Raw genomic sequence first — 19571 nt, forward strand, 5'->3', positions numbered from 1 at the left:
GTAACGTGGTAGCTGATTGTCTGCTGAAATTCATACATAGCTGTCTGGAATTTAAGGTTTACAACTCTTGGAAGAAATCAACGTTATTACCATGAATCTGAAGAGATATTTCGTGAAACGCTTTTCGCCTTCTGAAAAAGTTTCTGCTGGATTGGCAATCGACCTTATGTCCCCGTCGCACAAGTCGAGGATGTTACCGCTACACCACAGACACTACAAGTACTTAACATACAGTGAATACGAATACGAGATTTTGTTAAACTAAAATACCTATGCAGTTGGTTGTAATTCTTCAAACTTTATGTATGAATTTCAGCAGACAATCAGCTACCACGTTACAGGTGCAGAAAGCAAATAGGAAGCATAGCTTAGTCATCAATAAGGCTCCATAGTTGATGACCTAGAAATTATTTTTAAAAAATTGCCTAAAAGACTTTTCGCGCTGAAAATGAAAGTTGGTTGTTTTAATAAATGAAAAGAGAGTAGTTGAATAATTCGATAAAACCATCTGTTTGGTGGTTTAAGCTACTGAACTGCTGAATCGAAGGGATAAAAGTAGTTACGTTGAAGTCGCCGCAAAACGGTTATTTTTACAAAATCCTCTATTCCTAGTGGTAGCCTTGGGGAAGAGGAATTTTGTGGTTGAATTGTTAGAAACATCCAGGTACCCCAAATATGGACATGACCACAACATTGTTCGGTAGGTTAAAGAAGGAAAGTGAGAGTAGAAGTAAGATGAATTAGTCTCGGATCTAAGCGCATTATTTGCAAGATTCAGCCTATTTAAGTGATTTAAAGCATTAAATGGCCAGTGCTTTATTTCAACTAGTTTATTGTTTCTGAGAGATAGGTAGTTTAGTTGCGGTAGTTGGTCGCGACCAGAGAATGTCCCTATGGTTACAATTGTATTGCAAGACAAATCTAGTCGTTCCAATGATGTTGAGTTGCCAAACAGACTCTCTTCCACCGATTCTATTTGATTATTATTCAGAAACAGAAACTCTAGATTCTTTAGTGACAAAAATAGATCAGTCATATTTTTCAGCTGATTATGATTCAGGTAAAGCATTTTGATATTTTCTGAACCTGCGAATGTATTGATGTGCAAAAATACTTGTCATTATCACTTAAGTCTAATTTGCCGAGCTCAGTCATATTATGGAACATTTTTGTATGAGTATGTTTTAATTTATTTTGCTTTAGAACAATTTCCTGCTGACTTTTGTATTGAAATGTGTTTTGTGGTAAAGTTTGAAGTTTGTTGTGACTCAAGTCATTTTTTGCAATACGAGAGGAACCCTTCAGGAAATTTTCTGGAAGTGTCTCAACTAAATTATTAGTTAAATCGAGAGTTTGCAGAGAATTTGCTCCTAACAAGAAATCTGGTGAGAGGTCTTGCATACCTTAATTCTTCATCTCTAGAACTTGCAGCTTTGATATATTAGTAAATATTTCATTATTAGTTTTAACTATTTTATTATAAGACACGACAAATGAATATACACTAGCACTAGCAGGGACTAATTTATCGCCTAAATGCGACAGAGAATTGTCAGAGATATCAGTCCTTCTTAATGTTGTAGTGTGTATGAAAATTTGATGGTCTAGATGATTTATACTGCAAGCTTTCATTCTGAAAGTTCTAAGAAATCTCAAAGCTAGAAAGATTTCGTTGTTTATGGCACCAACACTGAAGTCACTGTCGTCCAGATACAGTGTGTGATGTTTCAATAAAGGATTGAAAATATTAGGAGGAAAGGATAACATTCTATTATTACTTAAATCTAAACTCTCTAGACTGACCAAGCCCTTGAATATGTCGTCATTCAAGAACTGCAATTTGTTCAAGCGTAACTGGGGAATTTTAAGTTTACTTAATCGATGAAATATTGTCGATGGTAATTCTCTGAGATCACTCCTTGTTAAACAAAGTCATTGTAAGGATGTGGTATTGAAGAATAAGTCTTTTGGAAACGTTGTTAAGTTTGAATGTCTCAAGTCAAGAGCTTTCAATAACTTTAGAAATATTTTAGCGGGAAGTTTTTGGATATATCTGGAATATATTTCCAGGACTTCAAGTTTGAGCAACTCATGTAATGTATTCTCGTCCAGATGTAACGCAAAGTCCGTATTACTCCTAATATGAATCTTGATATTCTTGACTGACGTAAACAGTTTAACAAACGTTTTCACTTCTTGACAGGGTCTCATATCTAAGGAATAAACATCCTTTATTTGGAATATTGGATGCAAATTTTCAGGAAATCGCGACGATACATTCTCATATCACACAATTTCCATATTTGACCCTCTTCTCCATAGGTCATGGTACATTTTTATCGTGAAATCGTTGCGGCATTTAAGCTTTACTATCTGAGTTGACTTGGACACTGAACAGCCTTCCCAAGGTAAGTTGTTGTCATACATGTTCTGATCAGAAACTAGAAATTCACAACATATACCGTTAAGGTCTATGAAACCTACAACGACAAGAATTAAACTTTCAGAACAGCGCATTGTTGTATTTATTCACAAAGCAGATGTCTTAGAGTATATTAAATTTCAACATCACTTGCCGTGTTTCTTCCAGAGGTAAAATTTGGAACTCATTATCTTCAAAGCAGTTCTTCTTTCCTTGGAACAATCGTCATTCACCAATATAGTATCCAGTAGAAAACAAAGATAGTCAAAGAGTTCCTTACCCGCATTATATCTCGGATGACTCGCCGAAGTTACAAAGAAAAATGTTATCCCTGAAAGAATGAATGCTTTAGAATAAAAATAAAAAAAACATTTTAGAACTGCACATAAATCTATGGCTGAAATAATCTCAATAGAATATTAGTAACATGCACCTCTTGCTTATTTATGTGTACATAAGAAGTACATGCTAAATTTGTAACATGCACCTCTTGCTTATTTATGTGTACATAAGAAGTACATGCTACATTTATTCTGCTTATAGCAAGAATATTTACTCTCTCTTTTGCCTACATATTAGGTTGTTTTTTTTTATTATTAGACCTATTATGAAGTGAGTCGTTCATTTCTTGTCGCATAGCAATCCCCAAATGACTTTATAACAGATTTCCATCTTCACCCATTTTTTCTGTATTTCTTAAGTTTCTTTAGCAATTTTACCATATGCAATGACGTTCAGCTAGAACCAATATTTGAGTTCTGATGTTGTGAAATTTCTTCTTGCACTGAGTTTACATTATATCTATTATAAGGTTCAAAGCCCAAAACTGTCTTTTCAATTTTATTCATCACTAAGAAACCAGTGCCAAACTATCCACTTCTATCCTTAGGGCAACTGTAGTAAACTGTCTATGTGCTCTTTTTCATTTGATCAAAAACCTTGCTAGAGTATTTCTTGAAATGCTGTCATCTTTATTTTAATGAAAACTTTAGGAATATTTTGTTTGACGTTCATAAAACGTAATTAGAGATTGAAGTAATTCTGAAGCTCGTAATATAAGAAATATCTCTGAACGGCTCCGAGCTCCACCACATTTGACGTGCTATTCTCGGGTCTGAGAACAAACACACACTGTGTCGAGTCTCAAAAATATAGACTTTTTTATTCTAACCAACATGAGCCACCTTTATATTTGGCATGAAGTTTTTCCTCAATCTGTACTATCGGATGGCTCATATCTATCAGAAAAACGAAGCCGGTAGTGACGATAGAACTTCCTCATTTTGCCAGTAATATGATCGATGTTGTTTGTACGTACGATCGGGTCAGCGTATTCTACGCACACGCGATGTGTTGTGATTTCTAAGAGTCTACAATTTCCCCCATCAATATATGAGACGTTGCGGATACGAAGGGCGAACTCAACAAACGCACATTGTGAGGGAAATGCGTTTCAAGTTGTTAGGCACAGCGTGAACTCCACAAAAACTTGGTAAGAGTAGATCGGAAAGTTTCCTGCGTGATTTCCAAAGTTTTTTTGTTGAGTTTGGCCCATGCCTCATAACTTGAAGTACATTTTCCTCAAAATGTACTTTTGTTGAGTTCGCCCTTCGTATCCGCAACGCATCATATATACACGTATATAACCCGTGGCTCCACAGCCCGTAAGGGCCTTGGTCTACCTCCCGACTACCAGTCTCCCTCCCACAATCCTACCTAGAGGCGTGTAGTTCTCCAACCGGTATATATATATATGAAAATAAAGAATGGAAGAAATACACTCTTCACAAAAAGTTTGGAATATTGTGTTACGTTAGAGACTAACCGTTAGACAATAGGTGATAGACACGGCCTTCCTTGGAATGCAACAACACGTGGTATCTGTCTGGTGGACGTTCTTGTCTTTTCTCCGACACATGCCACCAGTGGCGCAGGAACGTTTTTCGTGTTTAGGGAGGTACAAGATTCAGCCTCTCATATATATATATATATATATATATATATATATATATATATATATATATATATATATATATATATATATATATATATATATATATATACCTATGTATAATGTAAGGACATTTGAAATACTCTTTTAGTTATTTTATCATAGTTATAAGGTTCCAATTCAGTTCATTTTAGAGCCCCAGCTACATATATATGTATAAAAATATCGTTAAGCAATTTATGTCAGTGTCTTTTGGAAGCCATGTATTCGATGTTTCCCCAAATTACTAGAGGGTTTTTAACAAGTACTTTTCAATCGAATATTAAAACTATTTGTGACTGATTTTGTTCCGCTTCTTCCCTTAGCGTGTTTCCAGCACTTGTTGACAACTATAGTGTTGTCTACAAAGAAAATTCAACACACTCCCACCTCGCTGGCCTCCGTGGTGGAGTGGTTAGCATAGCTTGCTACGCCGGGTTCGAATCCCGGCCTGACATGGGTGTTATTTGTGAGTGTCCCTTCCTCAATTTCATCCATAATCATCCCCATCTTCGCGAACAGCCAAAAGTGGTAGAAATGCAAAGTAAAATAAACCAAATTAATCAAACTTTTACACCTCCCTCCCCCAAGACCTTGTGAATCCAATTCAAATTCTACCAATATCTACAGCTGAATGTGAAAGCGGGTGGAATTACTGATTAGAGAAATCATTTAGAAGTTTCAAACCTGCTTTTCCGTTCAAAGCCCCAGTACATTGCTTTGATGAAGAATAAATTGCAACATTTAGATCAGGTGTAAGCATCATAGTGCCCTTGACAAGTAACTGGCAAACTATCGAAACTGCAGCGAGTCTTATTTATCTCGTGCATTCTTCTGACTAATGTAATTTTCTTACAGTCTGACTGGAATTTTAACTTAAATGGCGTTGTGTCTGTGTTGAATTCGATATGAAAATAAGATTTTAAGAAATTAATGTCGAATTCCAAGAATATCTAATACATAGGTAAAAATAAGTCATCCCCCCTCTGATTAAATCACAAATCGCACCCTGTTTTAATGTCTAAGAAACATCGCTGCTCCATTTCAACTAGGAATCATATCGATATGAGACGAGTCGAGAATTGTCACAGTCTCATCTCGTCTCCTGTGTGGTTAGGTCCTCGTTCTCGTTTGTGCTTATCCTTGTCTCGGTTTCGACTCAAAAGTTGTTAAAACTTATTCTAGATTTACTTTATGCTCAGGTATGATAATTGGGTCTACCGTTTAAAGTGTAATTCAAAGCACTGTGCATGTGGGACTCCTTAAGGACAACGGCGAGATATCTCGTCCTGACCCACGAAATATTTAGTATTTAGTGTGTGTCACCACTCAAAACTTTCACATCTTGTTTCAACGCTACGAACTGTCAGCATACGAAATTTTATACTGAATATATGAAACCGTACAGCACAGGCTGGCAATTGTCACTACTGGATTTACTTTGCAATTATAATATACAAAATATACGACTTATTTGAAAAATCAATAAGATATACATTTAGTATGTCTGAATAAGACATAGCAATTTAAATTTATTTTTTAAAGTAATTCTTTAAATATGATACCAAAGTTTCGAACGAAGTCGTGTCGGACATCAAGTATCGTCTTGCTTTGATTCTGTAGAAATTGATTTCAATCTCGTCTCAAAACTTGAATGGAAAGAGAGACTTTTCTTGTCTCAGTACCATCTCTATTTTCACCAAATCTTTTCCTATAGGTTTAAGTATAGTTTTCCGAACACCCTCTGACAAAGTTATGAAAATAATCGGTGAGGTACAGGAGTACATTGTACCTCCCAAATTGGTCTGCCGTTTCTCGTCTCGTTTTCCAGACGAGAGAAAGTGGAAGCATTTCGTTTCTGAAAATTCGATTTGTAAAATTCAAGAAGAGAGAGAAGGCCAGTCACGTACTATTCAGATGCGGATTTATATATTATCTTCAAATCGACGCGACCATTTCTTTAGAAAAGTGTACCCCTTTTACGCAAAGGACCAGCGTCTGCAGCATGATTTTCTAAAAGTAAACTTTATCTGATTCCATCGTCTACAATTCTACGCAATTTTCATCTCCTTAAAAAGGTTTACAAGAACACAGATCAATGAACTAACTACAGCACAATATCGTAGAATAGGTTTACAATGGTTTGAATTCCTGTGGTAAGGAAGATAATGCTCATAACTAATATATACTTTTTTGCATTGAACGATTAGAAAATAGGTTCTGCCTGTCAAATCTTCTGAGGAGGGTACAAGGGGTACAACTGGATCTATAGATTTAGGGGGTACAGTACCCCCTTCAAAAATTTAGGGGGTACAATGTCGTTCCTGCGCCACTGTATGCCACCGTGTCTATCACCTATTGCCTAATATAATAATATTCCAAACTTGTTGTGAGGAATGTATATTATAACTACGGAGTGACTTCGAACGGCTGTTCACCTACATTACAATTCACTTTTTGTTATTTCTGAAAGTCATTGAACATAAATTTTTAAACATTTTCCCAGTTTTGAGAACTATTAATAAAGCCTAAATATCTGTGCAATAGAATTTGTTTCCGTTAATGCAAAATTATACAATCTTCTACCTATGTTAGGAAATTGCAATTCGTCAATATAGGTGTATAAATTTTAAGGTGTGAGGTATTGAATTTAATTCTTATTAATTAGGGCATCCATTGCCTAGTATGTGTCTTAAAAAAAATAGCGCCCATTATGGTTTCTTATATGTTGTCTATCATCTTGTCTTCTCTATTTACAATTTATAGTGTCTTTTTTCCTGCGTATTTGTTTAGATTCAAGTGACCGCAAACCAAGTTCTGCTCATTCATTAGTGGAGCTACGGTTGCCTAGTCGATAAGGAGCTAGATCGACTAGTGTTCGATTCCAGCGGTGGGAATTTTCAGCCCGGGTCTCTCCATAAAGGTTCTGCAATAGAGGTCTTACATTAAAATGAACCTCCCTCACCCTCACGACCCGATCTCGCCCCACCCTCACACTCCCTCCCACAAGTCTTCCGGAGGGTGAGAATGAGGTCTGTCCTCATGAGGGTCGCCCTGCGGTTGGTGAACACCTCTCCGATGTGTCTGGGTATTTACGGAAAAGTTAAGTAAAATATTTTACCCAATCTGTCTATATTCCATGATACCTGTGGCTCGTGACAGCAGTACGATTTTTTCAAGTTCAACAGCTGAACTTTTACCTAATGAGATGGCAGCGTCGCTGGCCAAATGTGCTTCAATGTCTTCCGATGAAAATTTTCTTTGTTACCTTTTGCTTTATCTCTCATTCGTAATGACCACCCTTTCACTCACTCTCACGGCCAGACTTTGCGCTAACCCTCACGACTCGCCTTCCCTCATTCTCACAAGTCTTCCGAGACCTGAGGGTGGGAGTGAGACCTGTCTTCATTGGGGTCGCCCTACTGTTGGTGAACATATCTGTTCTGGAGTTCACCCAACCTCAAATAAATGTGAGCCGGGGGGGGGGGGGGGGTAAAGACACATCACATCACCCGCAAAAATATTCGAGATCGAGAACGTGTGGGGGTCTTCCCTCCATATGTACTTTCGTGGTACGATGCAATGTGCACGGAGAACTTTACCTTAGTTCTAAATTAATAGCAAAATGCGCCATTAACACTGAACCTGTATGGTAATAATGATGGAAGTTTTGACCAAAAACACTCTTCCTCTCGCGAGCAGTCGCGTGTTGTACTTTTTACAACATGTCTAAATTAACTGCTTTCACAAGCTTAATTAATTTTGTTCTGCATGACTATGTTTTTAATGTTTTTATGTTTATACTTTGTTATTTTTAATTGTTTTCATTTATTTTTGTTGGGAAAGATTATTTTACTAATTTTATTGCACAATGGTTCAAATACCAATTTAAACTGTAGGTAAAGTCCCGATTAGCCTATATGTTCATAAACTGGCTTGAAACAACAATTCTAAGTTTCTAAATTCTTTTATTTTATATTGGTGACGTGTTTTTTTTTTTCAAGAATACAAATGAACTTAACTTATGTAAGAGATTATTCATTACAACATATTAATAATTCACTTGAACTTACATCAAATCAAATCAAAACTTCCTCACCTGAAGATTCTTGAAGAAATCGTTCTTTTTCACCTGTAGATAATCTGTGTGACATGTTGATTAAAACAAAATCACTCACAAACAGTACGACAAAAATAAAATATTACACGGGAAGGCGCGTGTTGTAAAACTTACAACATTCACTGACACTCATTGTTCGAAACCTTATTTGACAAACCGTTAGGGCTGTTACTTGAACTTATGGAAGTGGTGGAGGAGAATCAAAGAAAAGAATAGATGCGGGCGTCACGTTTTAACGATCGCAAATGCTTTTGTTAGAAACAAAATTGAAATGCTGTTGTAAGATTTACAACGGAAGGTTAAAAAGTTAATACTGGTTATGGTAAATGAAAATAAAACTATTGGTAAACGAGAGGTCAGCATGAATAAAGAATCTTCTGGAATTGTTATCTTGAGAATTAATACACTTATGAACAATATAGCCTAACATTAAGAAATACGTATTACCTGATGCTAGTTTCGCAAGTAGTTATGGTATTCGAGAATGATGCACACCACATAACTCCACTTCACACAGTTCACTTTTCTAGTATCAAAGAAAGCTTTTTGAAACCGACGTCAATGTACAACGAACAAAAGCCGGTTTGCAACACATGATGCCGGCAGCCCGCAGGTAATTCACGATCGTTCTTAGCAAGCACGTGACGACCGCTCAACGATGAAGGTCTTCCTAAACTTGCTCGACTGCGCTTACGTCACCTGGAGAAGTGTGAGGGAACGCTTGCCGAAAGGAGGGGGGTCCCCTTCCAGAAAGAGATGACTAGGTATTATAAAAAGTATAGATAGTATTATGCCACAGCGAACAAAAAATATTCGAACAATGCTTTTCCAGATAAAAGATTAAATCGAAGTCTAGCATCAATACATTCATCGGGACTAAAGACTTAAATAAGTGAAGAAATAAGCCGCGGTAGCTCAGTCGTTGTGTTGTACGAGAAGGAGAGACGGTTAGCACTCCCTTAGTCAAGGATGGAATATAACACACATATGGTTAAGGCACCGCTGTTCATACAGCACTTAACGACATTTAAGGCTGCCTACGTGACAGAGTGATTACTACACTGCACTGCAATGCCAGAGGTCCCGGGTTCGAATCCTGGCTCGGATGTGGAGGTTTGTTATTGTCTGTCCTGAAAAGTCTTGAACTAGATATGAATGAATGGTGATGGGGGAAGCTTCCGCTTAGGGACTCTCCTTAAAAAAAAAAAGAAAAAAAGAAGTCGTTAGGGCGTCTGACTACCATGTGAGAGACCCGAGTTCGATCCCCGACGTATGAAGTGGGGACCTGGAGAAAACTCTGAGAAGTTAAGCCGGCCAGGGGCGTGGAGCTGATCACATCACCCTCACCTTCGGCCGTGATCAAGAAAGTGTTAGCCCTAACTCCACACCCCCTATACGCCTTCATGGCGTGATGCGGAGCACTTTACTTTATTCCTTTTTTCTGTAATCACTGTTAATACAAATAGCGCAGTACTACTTCTATTTCACAAAAAAAATGTAATAATGCCATCATTTGATGATCATGGGTCGTAGGATGGTGGAGGTATATCATTCTACAGCGGATGGGATTCAGCTTTGAATGTCCAATTCGCGATTGGCTTACCTGACCACCAACTACACCTAAACGCAACATTTGTCATTGTTTTGATGCGAATATTATGTGAATATTTAAGTCAACTTAACGGTAGTTCAGTGGTAAAGCAATGGCACGGTATGCCGGATTAGAGTTCTTGGTCTAGCCTGCATTTTCGCTGAAAATTCTACGACGTACATCTCCTGTGTGTGCCAAAGCTTCATAAAATTGTACATTCATGTTCTGTATTTATGTATTGTGTATAATGAACCTAGGGACAGGTAGAAACGTCGAGTTTTTGACACCCTTCCTGAAATTCCGGCGTTATTAATACGCTCTCGAGGCACCCTGGGAAAGGTGTGGAAGGAGAGAGTTTGAAGGTTGAAAGAAAGTTATAGAGGACCGGAAAAGAACGAAAAAATAGAGCGTTATTACACTATAGAACGCACGTGTATAAGATATTCCGAAAGTTCCCCGCTTGTCTGCTGCAACGGGTTGGCCTTTATCACATGCGAGAACAGTTCAGGATGTGGTTTATTTTGCTCGCCACATCCTGCAAAACAGGAAATAATAGTCCGGAAAAGGCTCTTACGCTTTGGCACTGCTTTCCTCAATCTATGTTTTAAGGTAGTGTAAAGTTCCCCGCACATATAGTAGCACCGTGCCATGAAGACACGTTTCGGGGGGTTGGGGGGGTAGGGACTCATACATTCACAATCTCGCCATTTTGGAGATGATGTGATTCAGAATCACGCTCCGGCCCTCCTTACCCCCTAGGCTTGCCCCCAGGTACTCATTGATTTGAGACTGGGTGAGCCCCGGAGCCACTTTTATGCAGGCACAAGGGGCAATCTATGTTTTAGTTCAGAGTTTATAATACCTGGCAAGTGGTATCTCATTTCGTAATTATATTTTGTATAGTATCTACTTGTACAGTCGGATCCATGAGTATTACAGTGCAAATTGTCCATCACCATGTTCGTACATCTTATTTGATCCAATAAGAGCTTCAAGAATTAAAAGAAACCTCAAAACAAGCTGTTGACAACTTCTGAACCAGCATACATAAGAATCCATCGCTTAGAAACACAGGATGTGAGAGAAAAATTAATGAAAATAGTCATGGACAATTTGCAGGGTAATACTCATGGATCCCACTGTACAAGCTCATGACGACGATATGAGTGGATGGTAAATTGATGAAAGAGATGGAGACACATATCACATAAATTACTCAGAATCTCTAGAACAAAGATCACTTCTGTATAGGCTACAAACCATGTACATTTCATTAAATGATCCTCCAAGCAGTCTTTCAGAACGGCGTGCATCAAGCAGCTGAAGAGTTATTAATATCTGTTATACCCAGGCCCGTAGCCAGGAAATCTTTGTAAGGGGGGGGGGGGGCGAAGTCAATCCTAGAGGGGGCAATTTTTTAATATATTGTGTCGCATTGGCAGATATAGCAGGGTACACCGAGGTACTTGCCCCCTCTCCCAAAAGAGATAAGTAACAGAAAAGGGATGCTATCTTGAAACTACAAAAGTAAGAAAAAAAGGTGCCATGAAGGCGTATAGGGGGTGTGGAGTTAGGGCCCCACACTTTCTTGATCACGGCCGAAGGTGGGGGTGATGTGATCAGCACCATGCCCTGGCCGCCTTTACCCCACAGAGTTTCCTCCAGGTACCCACTTTATACGTCGATGGGTGGCTGGAACCGCTTGAACAGGTGGAAAAAATCCCGGTTCTCCCCCTCCGGGGATCTAACCCGGGTCTCTCTCATGGTAGTCAGACGCCCTAACGACTGAGATATCGCGGCTTAAAAAGTTGAAACTACAACTAACAAAAAAAAACTTCGAGCAACATCAAGTAGCAATATTTCGATAATAACCTTTCCAGATTGCCAAAAAATATAAAGTTTAACATAAATAGAGACTGTATCTACTTGATATTTACAGGTCGATAATGTTAATAGACGATTAATATGTACCATCAGATTTGGGCGCCTCTGCAGAACTGATTAAGGGAGCCCCTTATAAATCATACTTCATATGATTCCCTCTAGTTTCTAGTATGGTTACATATTATCTACACTTTGATGAATTGTGTAAAAATTTGTAATACATTTCTTTGTACTTGCTAAAATATTAAAACATGGGTCCCTTAGTCCACCACGGACTCTTCTTTCCTCCAAAGGGGAGACTCTTGCATCACTACAAACAATGTTTGCCTACTGGTTACGTTAACCATTTAGCAAAATATTGTGTGAATTGCATTATATTATAGTTGAAATACATGTTCTGACACCTGACAAACATATAGGAATCCCTCGATTGATCAATGAGTTTCTTGAATTATTGTGTCATCATTAATATTTCATATTAAGTTTCATAGAAAGAAATTGTTTAAATAGGGCGCAAATAATTTTACGGGGCGCCATGGCATTCTCTTTAACCTTTTTTCTCCATATATATAGTTTGGCTCCCAGGGCTGACACCCGCCGCCCCATAGCTATGACTCTGAACTTGGACTATAAAAATAGCAGATATTGCGAGCAAGAAAATTTTACGAAATGTAAGAGAAATGCAAGGAACACGTAAAAACTAATGAGTATCCAATTGCCCTGTTATTCTTATATTCTTCTAGTCTTCTTTTTTTACTTCAATGTTTGCTTCCCCTAGAATGGACTTCCGTCCAGGGTCTGGGGGGGGGGGGGGGACAATGCCCCTGCCCCCTGTGGTTGCGGCACTGTTTAATGAGTGTCTCTTTATCAATTTCACTTCATCACTCATTGTTGCGATTAGCTAGAAGTGGCAGAAAAGCAACGCTAAATAATACAAATAAAAAATCCACTCCCTCTCTCTACCACATGAATCACTATTACTAAAAGGTAGACTAAGAAACAAAAATTTAAGCAGTTCAAACTTCATAGTAACACATCCAAAGACATTAGACACCTTTAATACAAGACTACTCAAAATGTCAGAACGGTTCTAGATACTGAAAATTGAGAAATCAGTTCCCGAAGTCTGAATCTGGAAGGGAATTTCTTACCCCAATCCTGGTAGTACAATCAACAGCAAATGAATTAGGAGAAAAAAGATTTTCTCGACGAAAAATGAGTTGGCAATGCTGCGAACACCGAGGCATTTGTGATAAGACGCTTGAGGAGTCGCAAGCAAAGTTTTCTCAACGCACAACTTCAGTACCGAAGGTCATGTCGGTTGGCAACTTTCGGGAGCATGTTGTCTGTCTACCTCTACACAGTTCTCCCCAAATGCCTGTTTGAAAATGATCTGGTGTTCACTTTTTTTGCCAACGTAGTTCTGACATTGCAGTAATGTTACAATATTTTTTTTCTTATTTTGCTTTGTTTTTACCATGACACATTTATAATTTGTCACAACTATAAGGATGGATGATAATTACATTAAATTGATAAGGAAACACTGCAGAGATAGAACTCCATGCTGAGACCAGGCCTCGAACTCGGAAGCAAGAGCGTTGAAGTTTAGTCACATCGTTCTAACTCTCGGCCACGAGTTAGCTTATAATTATTTGTAATTGCTAAGGAGTATTTCATCGTATATTCATACCTAATATCTGTTTCTGGACACTTAATTTATGAGTGGTATTAGATCCAAAATGTGTTCGTCGGGGATAATCCGCTTTTTGTTTGACGGGGCGTTTGGGGAGGCACATCTCGTTCATATCCGAGAAACAATTAGAGTAAAAATTGACATGTGTGAAAGTTTGAGAAATGTGTGAATGACGGGGGATACTACCGAATAGGTGTATTCCTTTTTTTTTAAAAAAAATACCGGCCTGGTCATTGTTTTCTTGTGTGCTTTTATCACATCATGACTCATCTTCATCGTGGCGATTCTTTCAACCAGAGGTGTTCACCCTCGTGAGGGCAGATCTCACCCTCCGGAAGATGAGGGTGAGGGTGAGGGCGGTGGAGGGTGAGGGCTACTGCGATCTCGGAGGGTGAGGGAGTTTGATTCCAAATGAACACCTCTGCTTTCAACACGTCTAGTATCCACATATTCTGCAACACTGCAACTTGCGATCAGTAACTAACTGTCAAAAATTTTTTCAGTCCACGTTTTGCATAGAAAAGCTAATCGGGACTTGACATACGTTGTAAAGTAAGATCCGAACCACTATGTGCTTCCACTGGGTATGGAACCCGGGACCGAAAGAAGTAAAAAAAAAAATGTGGCTATACAACCCTGGAAGGGCCTTGGCTTATCTCCCGGCTGCCAGTCTCCCTCCCACAATGAAAGAAGTAAATAGATGATTGAATAGTTCAAAATTGAAATTATATGCACAAGTATTGCTTTCAGTTATCTTGACATGCTCTAGAACAAATTATGGATCTGCATTACAGGGAAGATTCACGAAGACCCACACTCATTTGATATTCAATGATCGAGATGGAAATTTCTGTGAGGTGGATGCTGGATCGATCCTTGAAAACAGGTCGGGGGGAGGGGATGTTTAGTGTATTGTTTCGCATAATTTGTAGGTAATTACAAGAGATCTGAGATACAAAAGTAAGTAAGTAATCTCCATAGGTATAAAATACAAATCTATCATATTCAAATTTTACGATATCACGTGTATCATCAGAAAACCAAACATTCCAAATTTTGGAAAGTAAGAGCTAGTAAGTGAAATATATTTCAACTTGATGATTTATATGTGATAGAAATTCTATTAAGATGCCAAACCTGAAGCCCATAGTCAAGTTGTATGATGAAAGGATAGAGGATAAGCTTCAATCAAACTTAGTATATGCTCACAAACAAAAATGGCGACTGAGTGACCTAGAGTAACGCAAAGCAAAGAAAACACTCGATAATTGGAAGAAACAATGAGTTACAAGGGCGAAAAAAATGTATTTGCTTTTGCAAACTCGACTTTAGTTTGCCTGTTCCAAACTGAAATGCCATATTTTGAGACCATTGTGTCACATGCTTAATTAATGCAGCCTTGTAAAAATCAGAGTTCAAAATGTTTCAAAGAAAATAAATATATTGTCTCTAGGGAAAACAGAAAGAAAGAAAGGACACGCTCATTCAAACAAACAAAAAATAAACTTGATTTTCAATGTTTCAAATAATGTTGACGTGTATTCAGTAATGAGTCCACCAGCCATTGTTGTCGTTTACCTCACGTAATCTTCTGGGCATAGATTCAACAAGTCTGTGACAAATACGTGGCCTGTTATGTATAGTTCTCCATACGTCATACACATGGCCACGTAATTGTTCTCTTGTTCTTTCATAGCCAGGTTCCCATTCTCTCTCTCACCATAATGGACCATACGTTTTCAATTGGATTGAGGTCTGGTGATTTTGCTGGCCATTCGGATGGTTGAATGTCAGGGTGATGTGCAAGCCATTGCTTCGTTCTTTTGGACGTATGGATACTGCAATTATCATGAACGAAGTTGATGATGGGCATTTCCTCCCAAGGATAAATAACGCGAACTGTCGGTAGCATATGTTCTTCAAGCACTTTAATATATTCTTCGGAATCCATCCTCGAGGATATTTCTACGATATCTCGCACCAGCTGCACTGATCCACGCCCAAAATGCCACTGAAATTCTTCCACTTCTTCGATTGCTACGAACATATCTTGGATCATAACGAGTTCTGTCCGGTCGCCACAAATTAATTTGGCCATCTTCATCAGAACAAAACACTTTCTCGTCAGTACAAATTACTGTTTCCCAAAAGTCATTTGTCATGGGTAGATATTGTAAAGCGAACCCAAGACGAGCATTTACGTGTTGCGCTGTGAGTTGCACTTTCTTCGCTGGTGTTCTGCGCCGTATCCCGGCAGCTTGTAGACGCCTTCGTATTGTATCACTTGAACACTGCAGTAGTAAATGTCTGGCAACAATACTGGCTGGAGAAAATGGATGATTTGCAATGTGTTCCACAATAGCAACATCTTGCTCTCCCGATGTCACTCTGCGGCGCCCTGTTTTCCTTCTTGTTTTCAGGCCCTCTTCTCCTTCACGTTGAAAACGCTCTATCCAATGACGAACAACATTTTCATGCCTTCCAATGGCTATTGCGATATCGGAAATTGTGCGGCCACATTCGAGCATGCCAATTATACGCCCACGAGTAGCTTCAGACGGATCTTGACTCCGTAGCTCCAATGAACGATTGCTCGTCCTGGCCAGGTTTCCGACTACCACATCGCAAGTCATTCACTTGTTCTTCAATTAAGGGTTGCTAACCCTATTTTCAAAAAAATATCGTTGATATGAAAGGGAAATATCAGGGATGATCATGACATTACGATCCAACAATTCAAAAACGGAATTTTTCATATCTTGCGAAAGTTAAGGTAAACTAATGCTACTGAATTTCTATTTAAGAAATTTCATCGCTGATTCTTGTCATACGAGGTGAAATGTGTATTTGTTTCGGAAAACTTACAGGTGTAAATTATCTTCCCAGTAAAGTGATCAGAGTGCTAGGCACGATAATTGTCATTATTATTATTTATACTGCATAACCAATAGCATAGTTACGTAAGTTTCAATGAATGATGTAACCCCTTATCACCTTACCAATAATCATAACCAATATTAACACTCGAATCTAAGTCAATCGAATATACAGCTTGGCGAGGGGGGCGGGGGGCAGAAATGACAATTTTTCTATCCCACGAATAAGCTATAGCGTCCCTGGGCTAGTATGCTGCATGATTTCTACATTTAATTTGAGAAATCATTTTAAAAGATCTATATTTTTGTTCCTCAGGTCCCAGGAGCTTAACAAAAATATCCTTAACTAGTAAATGTTAACAAACCTGAAACTTTTGGTGCCAAGTATCCCTCTTTCAGATGCCAGAATTTGAACCCTAAAATAATAATTCTGAATTTACGAATAGTAGCGTGTTGAATGGCAGTGGGTAATTAGAGGTGCTGTGTGTATTATTGCTTTACGAATTCATTTTCGTTCTGAAGAAAGTTGCCATTCCGATACAGACAGAATATTTCGAAAAGTCCTTAATCATTCTGAGTCTGAGTTTTATGCACAAATAGGCAAACCGGGACGAGATCTACAGTTTAAACTAGAATCCGAATGACTATGTGCCTCCACCGGGCATCGAACCGAGAACTCCTTGATTACAAGGCGGCGACGATTTCCTTGCGCCATCGTGGAGGCTCTCTTAATCAGTTGCATATGCATAAATTAGTATAAATTAATTTAAAGTATAGTTCTCGTACTACATAGAATTCATTATCACCACAGTCGGGGAAAATAGTTTTAGAGAAAATTGAAAATTGAGGAATATCTATCGCTCTTCTCGTTTTACTATTTCTTATAAAAACAGAAGCATTTCACATCACTGTCACAATCTAGAGCCGCTATTGAATGCAGAAACAGCAATACTTCAAACTTTGAAATCGACACCGAGGGTGATATTTTTGTTATTTCACGTCACTGTTCTACCAGTCTCGGATAATCGCAATGATGAAGGTTGAAGATGTGATAGATGGAAGTGGGATGAAGACAATGACACATCCTCACCTTACTTCGAAGCGCGTCCGCTAACCAATTAGCCACGGGGTTTGCTTTTTTGTGTTTGTCAGTTCACCAAAGTAATTTATTCGTCATTCAAGATCCAGAGGTAGAAAAGCAACGTAAAATAACGAAAACAGACAAAAAATACCATTCACTTATCATCACCCAACAATTTCATGCTGACCAAATCCACACACGAACCTCTTTTGGCATTCGTTTTGCAGAATGGCCTTGGGGATTAAACATCGCACATTTACTGGTTCAGCTCGAGACAATCCAGGTGACCATGTTATCGAAGCTTATCTTCAATCCTTCACACAACTTCGCTATTTGCTTCTTACAGGTTTGACATCTTAACAGAACTTCTATGGAACATCGCTCATAGAGTATATTTTACCTATCAGCTCTTAATTAACCTTCTAATTTTCACATATATTTTTTTATTTTTATTTAGCGTCGCTTTTCTTCCTCTTTTGGGCAATCACGACGACGAAGATGAGTGAAGATAAAATGAATAGAACCTTCAGAAACAACACCAATGTCCAGACCGGTATTCGAACCTAGGATCCCTGACGTAAAATCGTCTAGTGACCACTCAGTCAATTTTCACATAGAAACTTACACTTACACACCTCTTCCTTACATATGTGTTTTGTTTTACCTGCTGCACTTCTCTTATGGTGAATTCTAACCCCTCATTTCAGGTTTATCTCATGTTTATAGCTATTGCTTTGTAGTGAATGATAATCCTATTACGCCATGTGAATCTTACTCCAACAAAAACCCTGTTAGTGGATGGAAACGTTACGTGTGTAATGTTGTTAAAAGTCTGCTTTGGTTAGCTTTTTTTGTGTGTTGAATGAATATTGCATTTTCATTTCGTGTTGGGGCATATTTTCGTCACCTAGATTTTGCATTTAAAATATGTAGGTCCAGTATATATTAGTCATTGTGAATTCGAGTCACTTAAAACATTTTGCGTTGTTGCGAGATTATCTATTAGACATAATGAATAAGTAGAGAAGTTGCAACTTGTATATCAAAATTGATATGTCCAACTGATCTCCGAAAGTATTGTTTAGCACATCACATTTCAAGTATAGTCCATGATTATATCTAGTATATGAACGAGATGTGTCCCTCCTCTCAAACAATACGTGGTTTGTCCCCACCGAACGAAGGGTGTCACTTATAAATTAAGTGTCCGAAAGCAGGTTTTAGTCATGAACAGAAAAAAAATACTTCTGAGCAATTTCAAATTTTATACTCCAGTTCATTGCCGGGAGTTATTGGCGGTCTCCCCACCTTATCCGTTTTAGGTTCCGGGTTCGAGTTCTGGTCTGGCAATCTCTTTTTTAAGTGTCTCTTCATCAATTTAATCTCATTATCATCCATCTTCATAGTTTCGATTAATTGTAAATGTGACATAAAAGGAAAGCAAATAAGAACAAATACAAATAATTGTAAAACGACTACAACGTCAGAACTACATTTGAAAAATAAAATGCGAGCAGAAGGTTCATCTTCAAACAGGCATTTGGGGAGAATTGTGTAGACAGACAGCATGCTCCCGAAAGTTGCCAATCCACGTGTAGCATGACCTTCGATACTGGAGTTGCGCTTTTCAGGAAAGTTTGCACGACGCTCCTCAAGCGCCTTATGAAGATTGCCTCGGTGTTCGCAGCATTGCCAACTCATTTTTCGTCGAGAAAATCTTTTTTCTCCTAATTCATTTGCTGTTGATAGTACTACATTATACGGCAACCCACCTTAATAAATCACAAAATCAATAAATGTCTTTGTTATGTTGCTAGAGTAACATACGATATAATTGTAAAGATTAGTGAGAATTCCAGGTAGAAATGTGTACGGTATTTTTCACAGGGGGGCAAAATAGGTTCTCAGGGG

At 38.3% G+C, this 19571-nt stretch overlaps 1 non-coding gene across 1 annotated transcript; it reads left to right on the top strand.

Moving 5' to 3' along the window:
• The first annotated feature begins 9456 nt into the window (after positions 1-9456).
• LOC145995413 (U6atac minor spliceosomal RNA) lies at positions 9457-9561 on the top strand. The gene has a single exon (XR_014442468.1). It is a non-coding gene; the product is annotated as a U6atac minor spliceosomal RNA (small nuclear RNA).
• Positions 9562-19571: the final 10010 nt, after the last annotated feature.

Source organism: Lepisma saccharinum, chromosome 11, assembly GCF_977018435.1.
Source record: "Lepisma saccharinum chromosome 11, izLepSacc3.1, whole genome shotgun sequence".
Taxonomy (NCBI): domain Eukaryota; kingdom Metazoa; phylum Arthropoda; class Insecta; order Zygentoma; family Lepismatidae; genus Lepisma; species Lepisma saccharinum.